Below are 13,698 nucleotides of genomic sequence, written 5' to 3'. Positions count from 1 at the left end.
ACAGATTCAGTGGTAACGCTGTGGTTTTGAATGTAATTTTAGTGTGCTGACTTGTTGCCGGCCTCTGAAATGATATACGAATTCATTTTGGGAGGTTTTTATTTTTATTTTTTAATCACTGGCGCGCTACGATTGCTCATCAAAAGAGTTGAAGTCCAGCAGAGGGAGCAGTAGCCTGACAGTAACTGTAGAACAGCAGGATCATGTGAAAGTGTGTGTCGGTCAGCTGGTAACAAAGTGACGTGATGGTTTCAGAGTAGATTCAAGTCTTTCCCTCCTAATGTTTCCAGATTTGACCTCGGAGTCAGAGAAAAGGAATGGTGGACTTATTATAGGACAGGCAGAACGTCAAACAATTAGGTTTACATTGTTTATTCATTTCATTAAGTTGGCAAAATAAGGTTTTACTTTTGAATGATATATGGTCAGAGGCCAGATCCATCACAATGTTATATTTCATCACATTGTTAGGTGTAACGTAGTCGTGCTGTGGTGTTGATATTCAAATATATTTGCTTCAGTCTGGACTTTTTTCCAACATTTTTGTGCTTCCTTAATCGCATAATGTTGATTTTGTTTATTTATTTGTTCATCAGATTTGAAGAAAGTTTATATATTTGTTTGGCTCAAATGCATTTTTGTATTTCGTTTTAACGGCTTTCTCAATATTTGTTACTTCAAGGAAGTTTTTAAATAATAACAGACTTTGTCATATATAAAACATTATTTTACATGCTTTTTCCTTTAATTGATTAAACCATCGACTATCACTCTGATATACTAATTTAGAACCTTCCTGATGACACATCAAAAAACAAAAAGGATAACAGAGAAAACGACTAAAATAAAGATTAAGAAACATCATTTTTAACAAAGTTACGTCCTTGGTTGAGAGTATCTTCAGCTCATTATGTGAGTACATGAGTCATATTTATGAGAGAGTCATATTTATGAGACGTATGAATCTTTAGATTTAAGCTCTTAACTAATCTAGTGAGTTGAGGCTGAAATGTCAGGGTTATCTTTCTGAGGAGGATGTGAGCCTTTGTTTACAGTCATCAGAGGGGCACAAAGACGGCACTAAATCAGTTTATGCACTAAAGTGGCATAACTAAATCAGTTCTGATAATGTCATGAGCTGTTAACTGCTGTTACCACATGTATTATTCTCCTTAACTATTGTTAAACGTGTTGAATGATGCTAATGGATCGCAGCTGATTACTTAAAAATTAACACGACAATTAGTTCACTGTAACTTCACTCTTACTTAAACCAGTTGCCGCCTGATTGTTGCCACTCTGCTGCCGATGAGGCTTTATGTTTAAGCGTTGAAATTCTTTCTTTTTTTTTTTTTTTTTAATTGTTCGCTTTATAAGCTGAAACTACCAACCATTCTGGCTGATTTTATTCGCTTTAGTTATTTACGAGGAAACAGGCCCTCTAATTAGCAGAGCCACTGCTGGGCTGCCTGCCCAGGAGGGTATTTCCATTTATCCACACTGATAAAAAGGGACAAGCCAGAGCCTGTGTGTGTGTGTGGCTACTGCACCTGGGGTGGTGGGCTGCCTTGACATGGGTGGGATTCTGTTTCCATCAACAGGATTAGACTCTTATGAGTGAGTAAAGATTAGGATCTGTTTTGGCTGTTTGTTTTTTTTTTTTTTTTTGCTTTTTTTTCACAACGTTGCTAATGTGGCACAATTTCAGTCTGATTGTTTGCCATGTCAAGGACAGTAATTCAGCAGCAAACAAGAACCAGTAAACATGGGCTTTCAGCAGCGGCTCGCCGACGCCGTGTTTAAACAGAAAGGAGTTTGTACAGGGGTCCTGTTACCAAGCATCCTCTGTTGGTGGCATCTGCTACATGAAACTGGCCAGCAAAGTCTTCATTAGGGAAAATAATCACATTTCAAAGATTTGGCCTCTGAATCTTTGGTGGTAAAGATAAAAAAACACAACAGGAATGCAGATGGAGACATCAGTTTCTAGACAATTTACTGATGTATGAAGCTTTCATTGCAGTTGCTTAGTTTGGATAAAGAGTATAGAAAAAAAAACCTTGAAATACTTTGATTTATCAAAGTAGAAAAGTCATGCTAAACACACTTCTTTGCATCTATGCTGAAAGGAATAATCTTTTCTTTTCTTAAAAGTCAGATCATACAGGCAACCCACTTACATAATGGCTCAAGCTTGTCCAGAATCTGGAGTTCTGTCTCCTGCTGTGTTCTCCTCCAGGTTTTCAATAGGATTAAGATCTGAAACTGTTGACACACTGCAAAAACACAAAATATTACCAAGTACTTTTGTCTAGTTTCTAGTGTACATATCTACATACACTTGAAATAAGATCAGACTAGCTTGCGTGGACATTTTCTGAAATAATTCTTGAATATTGATAAAATAATCACTTTTTCCATTGCCCAATCTTCTTTCAATACAAGACATTTTCCCCATGTTATCAGCGAAAACATTTCAAGGACGGCTAAAACTTTTTAAATCAATATTCAGGAGTTGTTGGCTCTATACAAGCTCCCACATCTTGTAGAAAAGTTTTTTGTAAGCTAATTTTATTTTATATCAAGTACATGTAGAGATTTACACTAAAAACTTGACAAAAATACCTGGTAAGACTTTGTGTTTTTGCAGTGAATTCAATTATGGTAAAACATACCAGATTGTATTGAAAGCCTCTTGGTTTTGCAGTAATTACATTTCTTTGCTAGATTATTTTAGTCGTTTTATTTTACTCTAGCATGCAGGATGGCATTGTGTGGCAGGCACCGTTGGCTAATAATGCTACACCAGAAGCAAGTGTTTATTGAGTTTTTTATCAGTACCGCAGTACATAACATTCAGCACAAGATGGCAACACTCAACCACTAAATCACTACAGCTCACTACAGCTTAAATAGCATCTGTTAGCAACAGAAAAAACCCTTAACATGATTATTCAAACTTCGATTTTGTTGTATTTGTCCCAGCATCAAATTCATTGACTGACAGTGATGTGACTTCATAAAGACTATAATTCTAGGTTTTTAGCAAGTAGTACAAACTTAAAACGACGTGCTTCATGTTAAACTGGAAATGAAATCGAGGATTATTAGTTGCACAATTTGCATAACTGTAACTCTTTGTGTTATTGCTGTAAACACAGAAAAAAAAAGCTGTATTTATGCAATGGAAAGTTCGAAATGAATGTGTGCAGCTCGACAATCACCAGCGGCATTTACTTGGAGGAGCTTGAGAAGCAGGAGTTTGACAAGCACACAACGGCTGTCGCATGTTCACAACACATTGTTGTGGAAGTTTAATGTAAGGAAGTTTAGTCACTTCTAGAAACATGACAAACTGGCTGTGGGTACGCATGTCACAAGCAGAAAGGGCACTGAACCTCGTCAGTGGGCCATGCGCATATCAGGAATCAAGGTTAGTCATTTCTGTAGATCTCAGACAAGCAGAAGAAACTTTTATCTCACGACCGATGGAAAGCATCCGCTGTTATCTCCTCACCAGCTAATCTTCATCTGCTTTCATCTGGACAGGGAACAAAAAGAGATGCATCGCTCACACTGTTTCATAACTTTATTGATTTGTAAGGTCTTACACTTATTCACACTCACAACCTTATTCATGTTTTGTCATTTCAATTTATCAGAATTTCTTTTTTTTTTGTCTGGGGAAAGCTGTATGAATAAAATGCTTTTGTCAGATTAAATGATCATTAAGCAGGTATTAAACATACTTTTCAATAAGTTGACATTTCTGCATTAAAATGTTTTTATTAGTCTAATGTAATATTCAGATTTTCTTTACTTTTTTCATTAGTTGTAAGGAAAAAAATCGTCATTATTAGAAATGAAAGCTTTAAAACATCAGTCTGTGTGACTGATCTATAAAAAAGGTTTCACTAAATGAGTCGAGTTACTGAAAAAAATTGAAGCTTTTCAAGTATATTCCAATTTGTTGATTATGCCTGTATCAATGTCCGTCCACATACACTTCTGTGCCACTTACCTCAACAAAATCCATCAAAGTTTGTGGTTATAATGCGATAGGCATAAAAAAGTTCAAAATGTATGAAAACCTTTGCAAGATGCTGTATTTAGGAATCAATTAGCAAATCTTAAGCTTTAAATGAAGCATAAGTATAACCCCCTCAATAAAACAACAAATGTTTTATGTGGCACTATTGTTTTAATGAAGCAGTTACTTCCTAGAGGCTTCAGGTGAGAATTTAAATCAAAGTAAATAGAATCCAATAGAATCAGCATTAAAATAAGACACCGATGTTAGCATATTTCATGTTTGTCCATCAATTTTCTATTCACAGACACCACTTCTTATTTCCCAGCTCTTTTTAGGGTTTATATTTAACAATAAAATATTTTTGTACATTAAAAAACAAATTTGGATTAGCACACGCTTTTATTTCTGCACTCTTCCTGACACTTGGGGGTTTTCATTTAATTCCTTTTAAAGTATGCAGTATCATTCTCTGATGTATTTATAATCACTGTGAAGGATTGATGAGTATCGCTCCTTCCTGTTTTCCATTTGCCGTACGACCGCATCATCACACAGCAGCCAGACTGGATATTTTTAAATCTCCAGACAGAAAACTGAATTCTTCTCTGAAACTTCAGGCAGTCAGAACCACTTGAATGCACAACGGTTTGATCTTTTTTTTCTTTTTTTTTTTTTTGCTCTAAAGCAAAACAACAGAAATGACTGTAATGCCAGCCGGACTATGACGCTTCTGTTCGTCAAGGCACATCTATGGCAGCAGACACATGACAGTGACTGAGTGCCTGCGAGGTGTGAAGTGTGACCATGTCCCATCGCCTTACTTTATGAAAATTAAACCGTTGAGTTCATTCTGTTCTGATGATACAAGCTAAATTAAAGCTTTTATTTTTTTGCCTGTAAGTTTACATTCAATCTGCCTTCCTTTTCAAAAGCCTCTTTCCTCTCCGTACCGCGGCGTCTGTTGAGCTGTTTACTCTTAGTTAACCATAAGGAGAGCGGTGAGAGGAATCTTTCTTCTCTTGGAGGACCCTGCTGGTTAATAAGTTACTGGAGGACAAAGAGCTGACATGCCCAGCTCCACAAGCCAAGCGGTGGCCGTCCTTCCTTCAGCTCGGGTCGTTGGGGTTATCAGTGACAGGGGGAACAATAGGAAGTGGTGAGACCAATCAAGGCGCAGCACATCGCTCGCCTCCGTGTGAATGCTGCTGGGAAATAGAGCCGTCTGTCCACTGGCCTCGCTGATTGCACAAGCACACGGATCTGTGGAGCTGTCAACACCACCACGAGCGAGTCACCTGTCATGCAGCGCTCTTTTGCCCTTCTCATTAGGTCGCTGGCAATCATCGCCCGGCGTCAGTGTTTCCTCAGAAAGTCTCTACAGAAACCTGCAGAGAAAAATCTAAATCACTGGGGACGAAAGGTGGATGTCAGATTTTACTGGCAGGATAGAGAAAGGACCACCTGCAGTGTCATGCAAAATTATTGTTACCTCTTAGACTTCTCAAAAAGCACAATGATGACCAAACAACTCCTGGCCGATCAGGTGTTGGGTTGTTAACTAGTCAGGAAAGGAGAGGGCATCGATTTAAAAAATGCTTCATTTGTTAAAAATTTTAAATTATGTGTTGTTTTTGGTTGTTTGTTTATGATCAATGTCTAAGAATCAACTTAATATGGAGATTTATGATTTTTCTTGTGACTCGCCTGCATCAGTGTGAGAGGAGAGCGTGGTGAGTGGGTCTGTCTCATGCCTCAGTCTGAGGTGTCGGGTTTTCCTGAACTATCTCTGTAGTTATGCTGCAACAGGCTTGGGATGCTGAAGGGCAAACTGACCACTTTTCCACTCTGTGCAACTTCCTTCTTCTACTACTTTCATTATTTGCTGCTATTTTAAGTGTTAACTTCAGGTTTTCTCTTTGTTTTTTTCCCCCCATCTTAAATTGTTCTTGCTATTTTTGTGTGAAAAAAGTGTAGAAATCCTACTTCTTAATTATGTGGAGTTCTGGTTATGTACAGATGGACATACTTCATTAGAATAACACAAACTGACCTGTGTTAGTCAGTTTGTGTTAAAACTAACACAGGTATGTGGTTAAAGTACATACCTGTAGAAGTACAGATATGAACTTTTACATACCTGTGGTAAAAATACTGAGAACATTTTGTTAGTGAGTTTCTCCAGACAGATCCAGAGTAGATACATACACAATCTGCTGAATCAGGAAGTCACCCGTCTAGAACCTGCCCGACAACATGAAGTATGTTGAGGAAAATCTCAAAAAGCGTGAAGCATCTTCTCTCGATCTAAAGACGTTGAAGAACAGATAAGAAACAACATTATTTACTTCTATCAGTTTGGAAAGGGTTACAGCGCAGTTTGTAAGAGTTTGGGACTCCAGTGAACCACAGAGAAAGCCACAATTCACAAAGAGAGAAAAATATGAAACAATGCCATCCATGCAGAGCTGAAAAGAGAAAACCACTGCTTACCAAAAACAGAACATTATTTAAACATTTACCTAAACACATCTTGATAATCGTTTGTGAAAATATTCTGTGGACAGACGAGATGCCTGCTTTTGCTGCTTCATGGCAACCAGGAGAACGTACAGATTCAGTTCACAACTTTATGCTAAGATTATGTTTAGAGGGAAATTACTTCTTTTTTTTATCAAAGGACAAGTTTAGTTTGGGTGGCTTTTAACCATTTGAAAAGAGCATTTTTTTTTTATTTTAAATTTTACCTGATATTAACATTGTCTGATGATACAGAAGTGTAAGGGAGCGAACTGCATTCCACTGCACATTAAATAAAAACTGAATGAAAAACAAAAAAAAGTAAACCCACAAATATCAGGCTAACAGGATAGAAAACAAGACTGCATTGCTTTGTCAACACACGTTTGTGTCATTTATTGTTTTGCAGTGAAAGCAGAGGGACAGTAAGAAGATGGACTGATTTTAATCTGAACGATCAGAAAATTAGTGGAATGGATCTAATGTGGGCACAAAGTAACAGGACACGACTGAATGGATGTAGAACACATCAACAGTGTTGTTTGATCCATTCAGAAAAGCTTCCACAATTTACTTGATAGCACAACAAAGTTTAATTTCTGTTTAGAGTTAAAGTGTGTATTTAGCTTTACGCTGTGAGGTATTCATTTACCTAGTAAGAAGTTATGTTTCCTAAACAAAGAAATAAAACAACAGCGGAAGCAAAAATTCACCAACTTGCGCTGATTTTTATTTTGCACTTAGAGTGGGACAGACTGGCGATGGAATAATTCAACTTACTGCACTTATTTTTAATTTTTTTTTTTTTTTTTAGAAATTCAGAATGAAAAATTCCCTACCATCACTTTTACTTGGAAGTTAGCAGACAGAGCATTGTGGAAATCCTGGAAAGGCCTAATCACATAACGAAGTTTAAAACCTAATTCTATTCTCAGACAGAGAGAGATATTGTATGAAATACAATAAATCTTGAAAGCAGAAAAGCAAACACAAAGCCAGTATCTAGTGTATTTACTCTGCAAAAGAAAAAGATGCAAATAGCTCCGTCTGTAGCTTGTAAATCACAACTGGACTGCAGTGCCTCATAGTGCAATGCATCAACTGGAGTGAAACACTGTGTGTGTAGGTGTGTGTGTGTGTGTGTGTGTGTGGGTGTGCGGGCGTGGGTGTGTGTGTGCGTGTGTGCGTGCGTGTGTGTGTGTGTGACTGTGTGTGCTTGTTGTACCCTGGTTGCCCTTTGGATCTGACTCAGCTACAGTGGGTGTTGACCTGCTGTGGCCATGGGCCATCCCCTGTAAACAACCTCTGTGCAAACCTCCATGTATCTTGGTTTCTGTGCAGAATGCCTGAGGGAACAATTTCTCCAACCATGAATGAAAAGCATGTCTCTGATGGCCCGAGTTGTTTGTCGCTTAACATTTAGTAACGATGCTTTGCTTCAACGCCAAATGCCCCATCTTGCACCGATGCTGGATGATATTAACTCTATTGCCACCGAGGTCTACAAGACTTGTGGATAAAGTAGGACTCAAAAGACAGTTAAATTACCTCAGCCTGCCAGTCAGTGCTGGCCTTCGCTACTTGAGAGTGTGCAAGGGTTTGCATTGAGGCCACAGCATTCATGCTACAATCCAGGAGGTCCCCGATGAGTGCTCTTGGGTCCGATTGGGTCTCGGAGAATGCAGCTCTTTAAAAAAAAAGACATCCTTCACTTATACAAGACCAGAGGCCAAACAGAGGGTCTGGGTAGCAAGAGGCAAGTTGAAGCTATTTGCTTAGTTGCTGCCACAGCTGAAAGGGTAATAGGAAGCAATGGCCGGTCTGCTCTTCATTTTAAATAGGTAGAATATAGAAAGATGGTCATAGGTGGGCATTTTCCATGGATAGCTTCTAAAATTCTGTCATTAGGAGATAGAAAATGCAGAAAATGTTTTTTAGTGAGTCTGCTTTTGATATATTTGCTGCTGGAAGAAGATAAAGGTTAAATTTTGGTTCCACCATGGAGGGTTTTTTTTTTTTTTTTGGTCAGATGAAGATAATATATGGAGTACGGCGGATGACTTGGGGTGGAGAAGTGTTGGGATTCTCAACTTCTAAGGAGGAAGCCATATAACAAAACTTACCTTAGTGGGGGTGCTGATTTTAATTTAGATGCTGGTTGGGTGGGGCGGCTTATTGGACCACTTTTAGTTTTGCACACATTCACTATGGCATTATTTTCCAAAGCTCCACAGTGGCCGACCCATTGGAAAAAGGCTGCGTCATGTTCCTTGCACTCTTGTACCATTTGAAAGCAATGAATCCAGATGTTGTTTTATCTCCAGATGCAGTGTGAAGATTGTGTGTGTGTTTTTCTTTATCTTGTGCTGCTGCTTGGTGTGACAGGTGCCGAGGATCTCAAGGTACATGTCATCAGGAAGCAATCAGACGCCTAATAAAGAGATGTCTGATTGTCACTCAATGCCACAGTGAGTGACATTGATTGTCACTCAATATGACATTGAGTGACAATCAGGCCTCAGTGCTCTCTGAATGCCATCAGTTTTTTCAAAAAAGACGTACCTCTACCCATTTGACTGTAATCTATTTAGACAATTTATCAGTAAAAAAAGAAAGTTGATTTGGGCGGGTACTCGTACTGCTACTGATTTGCTGACTGAGTTGCTGAGTTTCCAAGTTTTGTTTGATCTCTTACGAATGAAGGAATAATTTTTTCACTCAAAAAAATGTCAACAGATTTCCTGTTGCTTGGTATTTAGGATTAGTGAGTTGGTTACCTCATTTTTTTCCCTTTAATCTGTTTGTAATTAACTCATATTTTTGGTTTCGATCTGGCATTAGAAATGATCGTTAGCAGTACTACTAGAGTGCAATAACGAGCTAAAGAAAACAAAATTACATTCTCGGTCAGACATGAGAGATACCCTACAATTCAAAAGGAAACATTTTTTTAAAAAGGCCAGAGATGCACCTGGAGGTTTTCCCCCCTCTTCTTCTGTGATTGTTAAACCACCGTAGACGTTTGGTGAAACAGAAACATCGGGCAAGGTTTTCGGTGGTCGTTGTCACTTTTCATTGTTTTATCAGAATGAAACATATGAGTAGTGTCGTCTACAACATGTGTCTTAGAAAACTCATGAAAAAAAAACTCTCAGGTTATCCTGAGGGTGAAGAGGACTGTTTTTAAGGCTGCTCCCCAGAATCTGAGGTAATGAGCTGCTGAAGAAAACGGGCCAACAAAAACCCCCTAACTTGAGCAACCTGCTTTACTTTTAATGTAACTACAGAGAGCATTGCATGCTGGGAGTCCATCCCCCACCGCAGCCTGGGAACATACCGGCTTGTCTTGGGAACTTCCAATCGCTGCTTCCCGTCCTGTCCACTTCTTGAGCTCCCGCTGTGTTGTAATATAACCTTGGAAGAGGGGGTTGCAGGACCGCGAGAGGTTTCTGCTGTCAGCGGCTACATAATGGCCGAAGCTGCTGGACGGCTTCGTGATATTACTAAATGCTAGCCGCTGCCTTGAGGTTGCTGAGGTGAAATGCTCAGTCGGGGAGCCGAGCGAGGCTCGGGATCTCACAGTGGGCTCCGGTTGATTAAAAGTGCTTCGGCACAGCGGTGAACACTGCTGCCCAACTGCTTGGCGTGGGGAAGCTAGCAGCATCATATATTAAAACGATAAGCTGGGGCTGCTGAATGTTCCCACAACAATCAGAACGCGGGAAGGTCAGCATGTGGAGAAAGAGACAGACATCATGAGACTGTTTTCATTTTGCCTACCGGGTAGATGGAGCTAGTTGGATTTATTGAGTTCATATTGGCTAACAGGTCAGTGAGTGTTTTACAAAGCCAACATAAAGGTTTTGACTTTTTCAAAACCTTTCTAATGTTCACAGACTGGTGATTCTAGTCGTGCTTTTTTCCATCCATTTTAGCGTCCAGTTTAGAATAACTTTTCAGTCTTTTCAGGTCTTTAGAGAAGCTAATTCAGCTGTGCATACAGGTGTGTCTTCACATTCTATGCCAAAGCAAAACATGAAATAAAATTGGTGAAAGTGTTTTCACGTCACAGAAAGTGGGGAAAACGGATCGATGGGATGCTCAAAAATGTCCAAGCTACAAAAGGATGTTTGTGACGGTATGTGATTATCAAAAAAAAATGGAAATTTAGCAGTTACCTAGTCATTTTATGAAGACGAATTGCTACATACTAAAGCAAGCATCTTTTCTGCAGCTGCTGTTATTTCAGACATTTCCAACAAAAGACTAAAGTCCAGAGACCGGGCCAGCTGTTAGTCCTGCTGGTCTGGAACCAAGACGTGTCAGGTAGTGTGCAGTGTAGACAGGACCAAAACGCAGACAGGAACTCAGGATGGTAACAGAGGACAAAAAAAAACTGAAGATGCCAAGAAACGGATCATGCATTGAGAAAATGGAAGACCATGAATAATCCAAAAAAAATAAATAACAACAAATATGGTTGATCTGAGCTCATTACATATAAGGACATTGTTGTTTTGCACAGTTTTATAAACCGTCCTCAAAAGACGCAAAGGAGTTTCTGTAGACAGGTCAGTCAAAATGTCTTGTAATCAGCCAGGTGAAATTTCATAACAGTGTTGCACTTCATCAGACAGAACTCTGTTAAACTGCAGACTCCTTATTGCTGTGGAGCAGTTGAACCCTGAGTTGTACTAATATGGCTGCCCATGTTGGCCAGGTCCCAATGTGCAAGCTTACACTTCTTCCTTTGTTTATTGTCTAAACTTCCACTCGGTTTCATAAAATTCAGTTTGGTTGTTTCTGCAACTCCAGTGGAGTATGTGGGCCAAAGGTAACGTTAAAACGTTAGTTTGGTTTCTGACTGACTGTCAGTTTCGAGTTGAGGCTTAAAGTGGAGTCCTGATGTGACAAAACATTATGTGAATTACTTTACATCAGTTATTATCATCAAAGCATCAAATAGTCCCATGCAGATAAACAAAATGAAGTAAGCTGCATGTGTGATTTACAAAGCCAACAGAAGTACATATTTATCACAAATAATGCTCAATATTAAAATCTAGTCTAAATTTTAATGCACTTGAGATTCTGTGTAAGGGAGGTTCTCCATCTAATCATAAATGAATATAGCCGCAAAATTATTCAACAAACAAAGTAAGCTTTTTAGATTCAGCCTTAAAAACGATGGTTTTCTTTCATTTTTGTTGTGTTTCTGTGCCTCAGGGTGTCTTAGAAACCTCTGAGGACATGAGAATTTATAATGTATATAAATAAAAATGCCAAAATACAACTGAATAAAAATTATGATTGTAAGATTGGAGTTACGGAGTTAAAGTATTTTTAAAGTCTAAGTTTTTTAAGACATCAGAAGCCTTAGAACCGACCTCAGGTTGGTTGCAATCTCAAACATATTTTTTTTTAGCGTTTGGCTCCGTCCATCTTGCAGTCAGTACTTACCAGCTTTTCTCTGCCTGCTAAAGAACAGCACGTCCACAGCATGATGCTGCCACCACCATGTTTCACCATTGAAATGGTGTTAGACATGATGTGTGGTGATAGGTTTCTGCAACTGATAGTGTTTTGCAAATTGATCTTAAAGTCAAATTTTAGTTCCAAGAGACCAGAGCAATGTCTTCCAAATGCAAATGGGACTTCTTATGGGCTTTTCTTTTCAAAGGTCTCTCTTCCAAAAGAGAGGAGCGTATGACTAACAGCTTTCATTTCATCAGATCCTCCTGCATGAGCTGTGGATCTCTATAGCAGTAGGTTTAATGATTTCTTCTGTTATGATGCTCCCCTTGTTCCGCCTGGACAGATATGTCTAAAAATATTTGCAAAAGTGTTACAAGACAATCACAGAAGATCCGGATTAATACTGAGATAAAAATGACACACATCTGAACTCCATTTACTCAACACGTAACTTCTGGGGGAAAGTTACATTTTATTTTATCGGAGGATGTCAGAGTAAAGAGGGCTGGATATAAATGTTTGCCACACTTTTCAGTTATTTGTCCTTCCTCAAAGTTGAGCATTTCTTTGTGAAAAATGCAATAGAATTTGTTAATATTGTGACAAAATGGAAAAAAAAAATCCATGAATAATTCGGAAGGCCCTGTCAAGTGTGAATAGTTAAGTATGATTTCCCATCTACTTATATCTTCTAAGCTCATGTTTAGTTGTTGTGAGTTGCATGTGGATGAGCAGCAGCTGGAGAACCTGTTGGAGGACTTCACTTGTGCCCATAAGTCGACTCCCTCCTGAGTTTCCCTCAGGCTGTCTTGCGTCTTTTCCTGCTGTTTCACCTTCCCTTATATGACCATCGCCTGCTCTCCTGCAGTGAACCAACCTGCCATATAAAAAAAAAAAACCTTTCGTATGGATAAAAGGGTTCCACAGGTTAGAGCAGCCTGAGGACGAGCTCTCCTGCTGGGCGAAGACAAACACACTTTGTCTTTTCTCTTGCGGAAGCTCATGTCCTCCCGTTAAATTTAGCAAAATACAAGATTAAATGTACTATTAATGTTTGATGTGCAAACATTAATAGTACATTCGGTGGAAATGATATCGCTGTTTGTCTCCTTGTCTTTCGTCGCCATCGGACTAAAACCCAGTTGTGTCGGGCAAGGCGGCAGACATAGATGGGCCACACTCTCAGGCGCTTCCTGCTGCGTCTTGCTTTCAGTCCGGAGCTATTTCAGAGGTTATTGATGTGTTTGCCAACTGGGAGCTTTCTAAACAACCACCCTCCTGCAACAGGTTACAAGTCCAGCTTTCCGCTCATTAGGGTCTAATTGATTGTAATCTGGCCTTTGAGAAGTGCCGACCCACTATGGGGTTGTTCAGCACATGCGAGTGCCCCCACTGTCCCTTCTTCTTCTGCACCTCACTTACCAGCAGTTCCTGGAGCACAGACACAATTGGTCCCCTCGCATGGAATCATTAAAGCGGGCGGGATAGCATGAGCTCTTTCATACATCGGGCCTCTGCGGACCAGCTTGAAACCAGGGACAGTAGCCGCTCCACCTGCCCTGCGGGAGAGCCCCATCCTGGGCTGCCCATTGTTGGCCTCAACCCTCGGCCGGCAGCCTGCGGCTCTGGCCGAATCGGCTTGATTTGTATGCCGAGGTTCTCTACTAAAGAGA

The sequence above is a fragment of the Poecilia reticulata genome, chromosome 7 (assembly GCF_904066995.2).
Source record: "Poecilia reticulata chromosome 7, P_reticulata-male-v2, whole genome shotgun sequence".
Classification (NCBI taxonomy): Eukaryota; Metazoa; Chordata; class Actinopteri; order Cyprinodontiformes; family Poeciliidae; genus Poecilia; species Poecilia reticulata.
Note: the sequence above shows the minus strand (reverse complement) of the source record.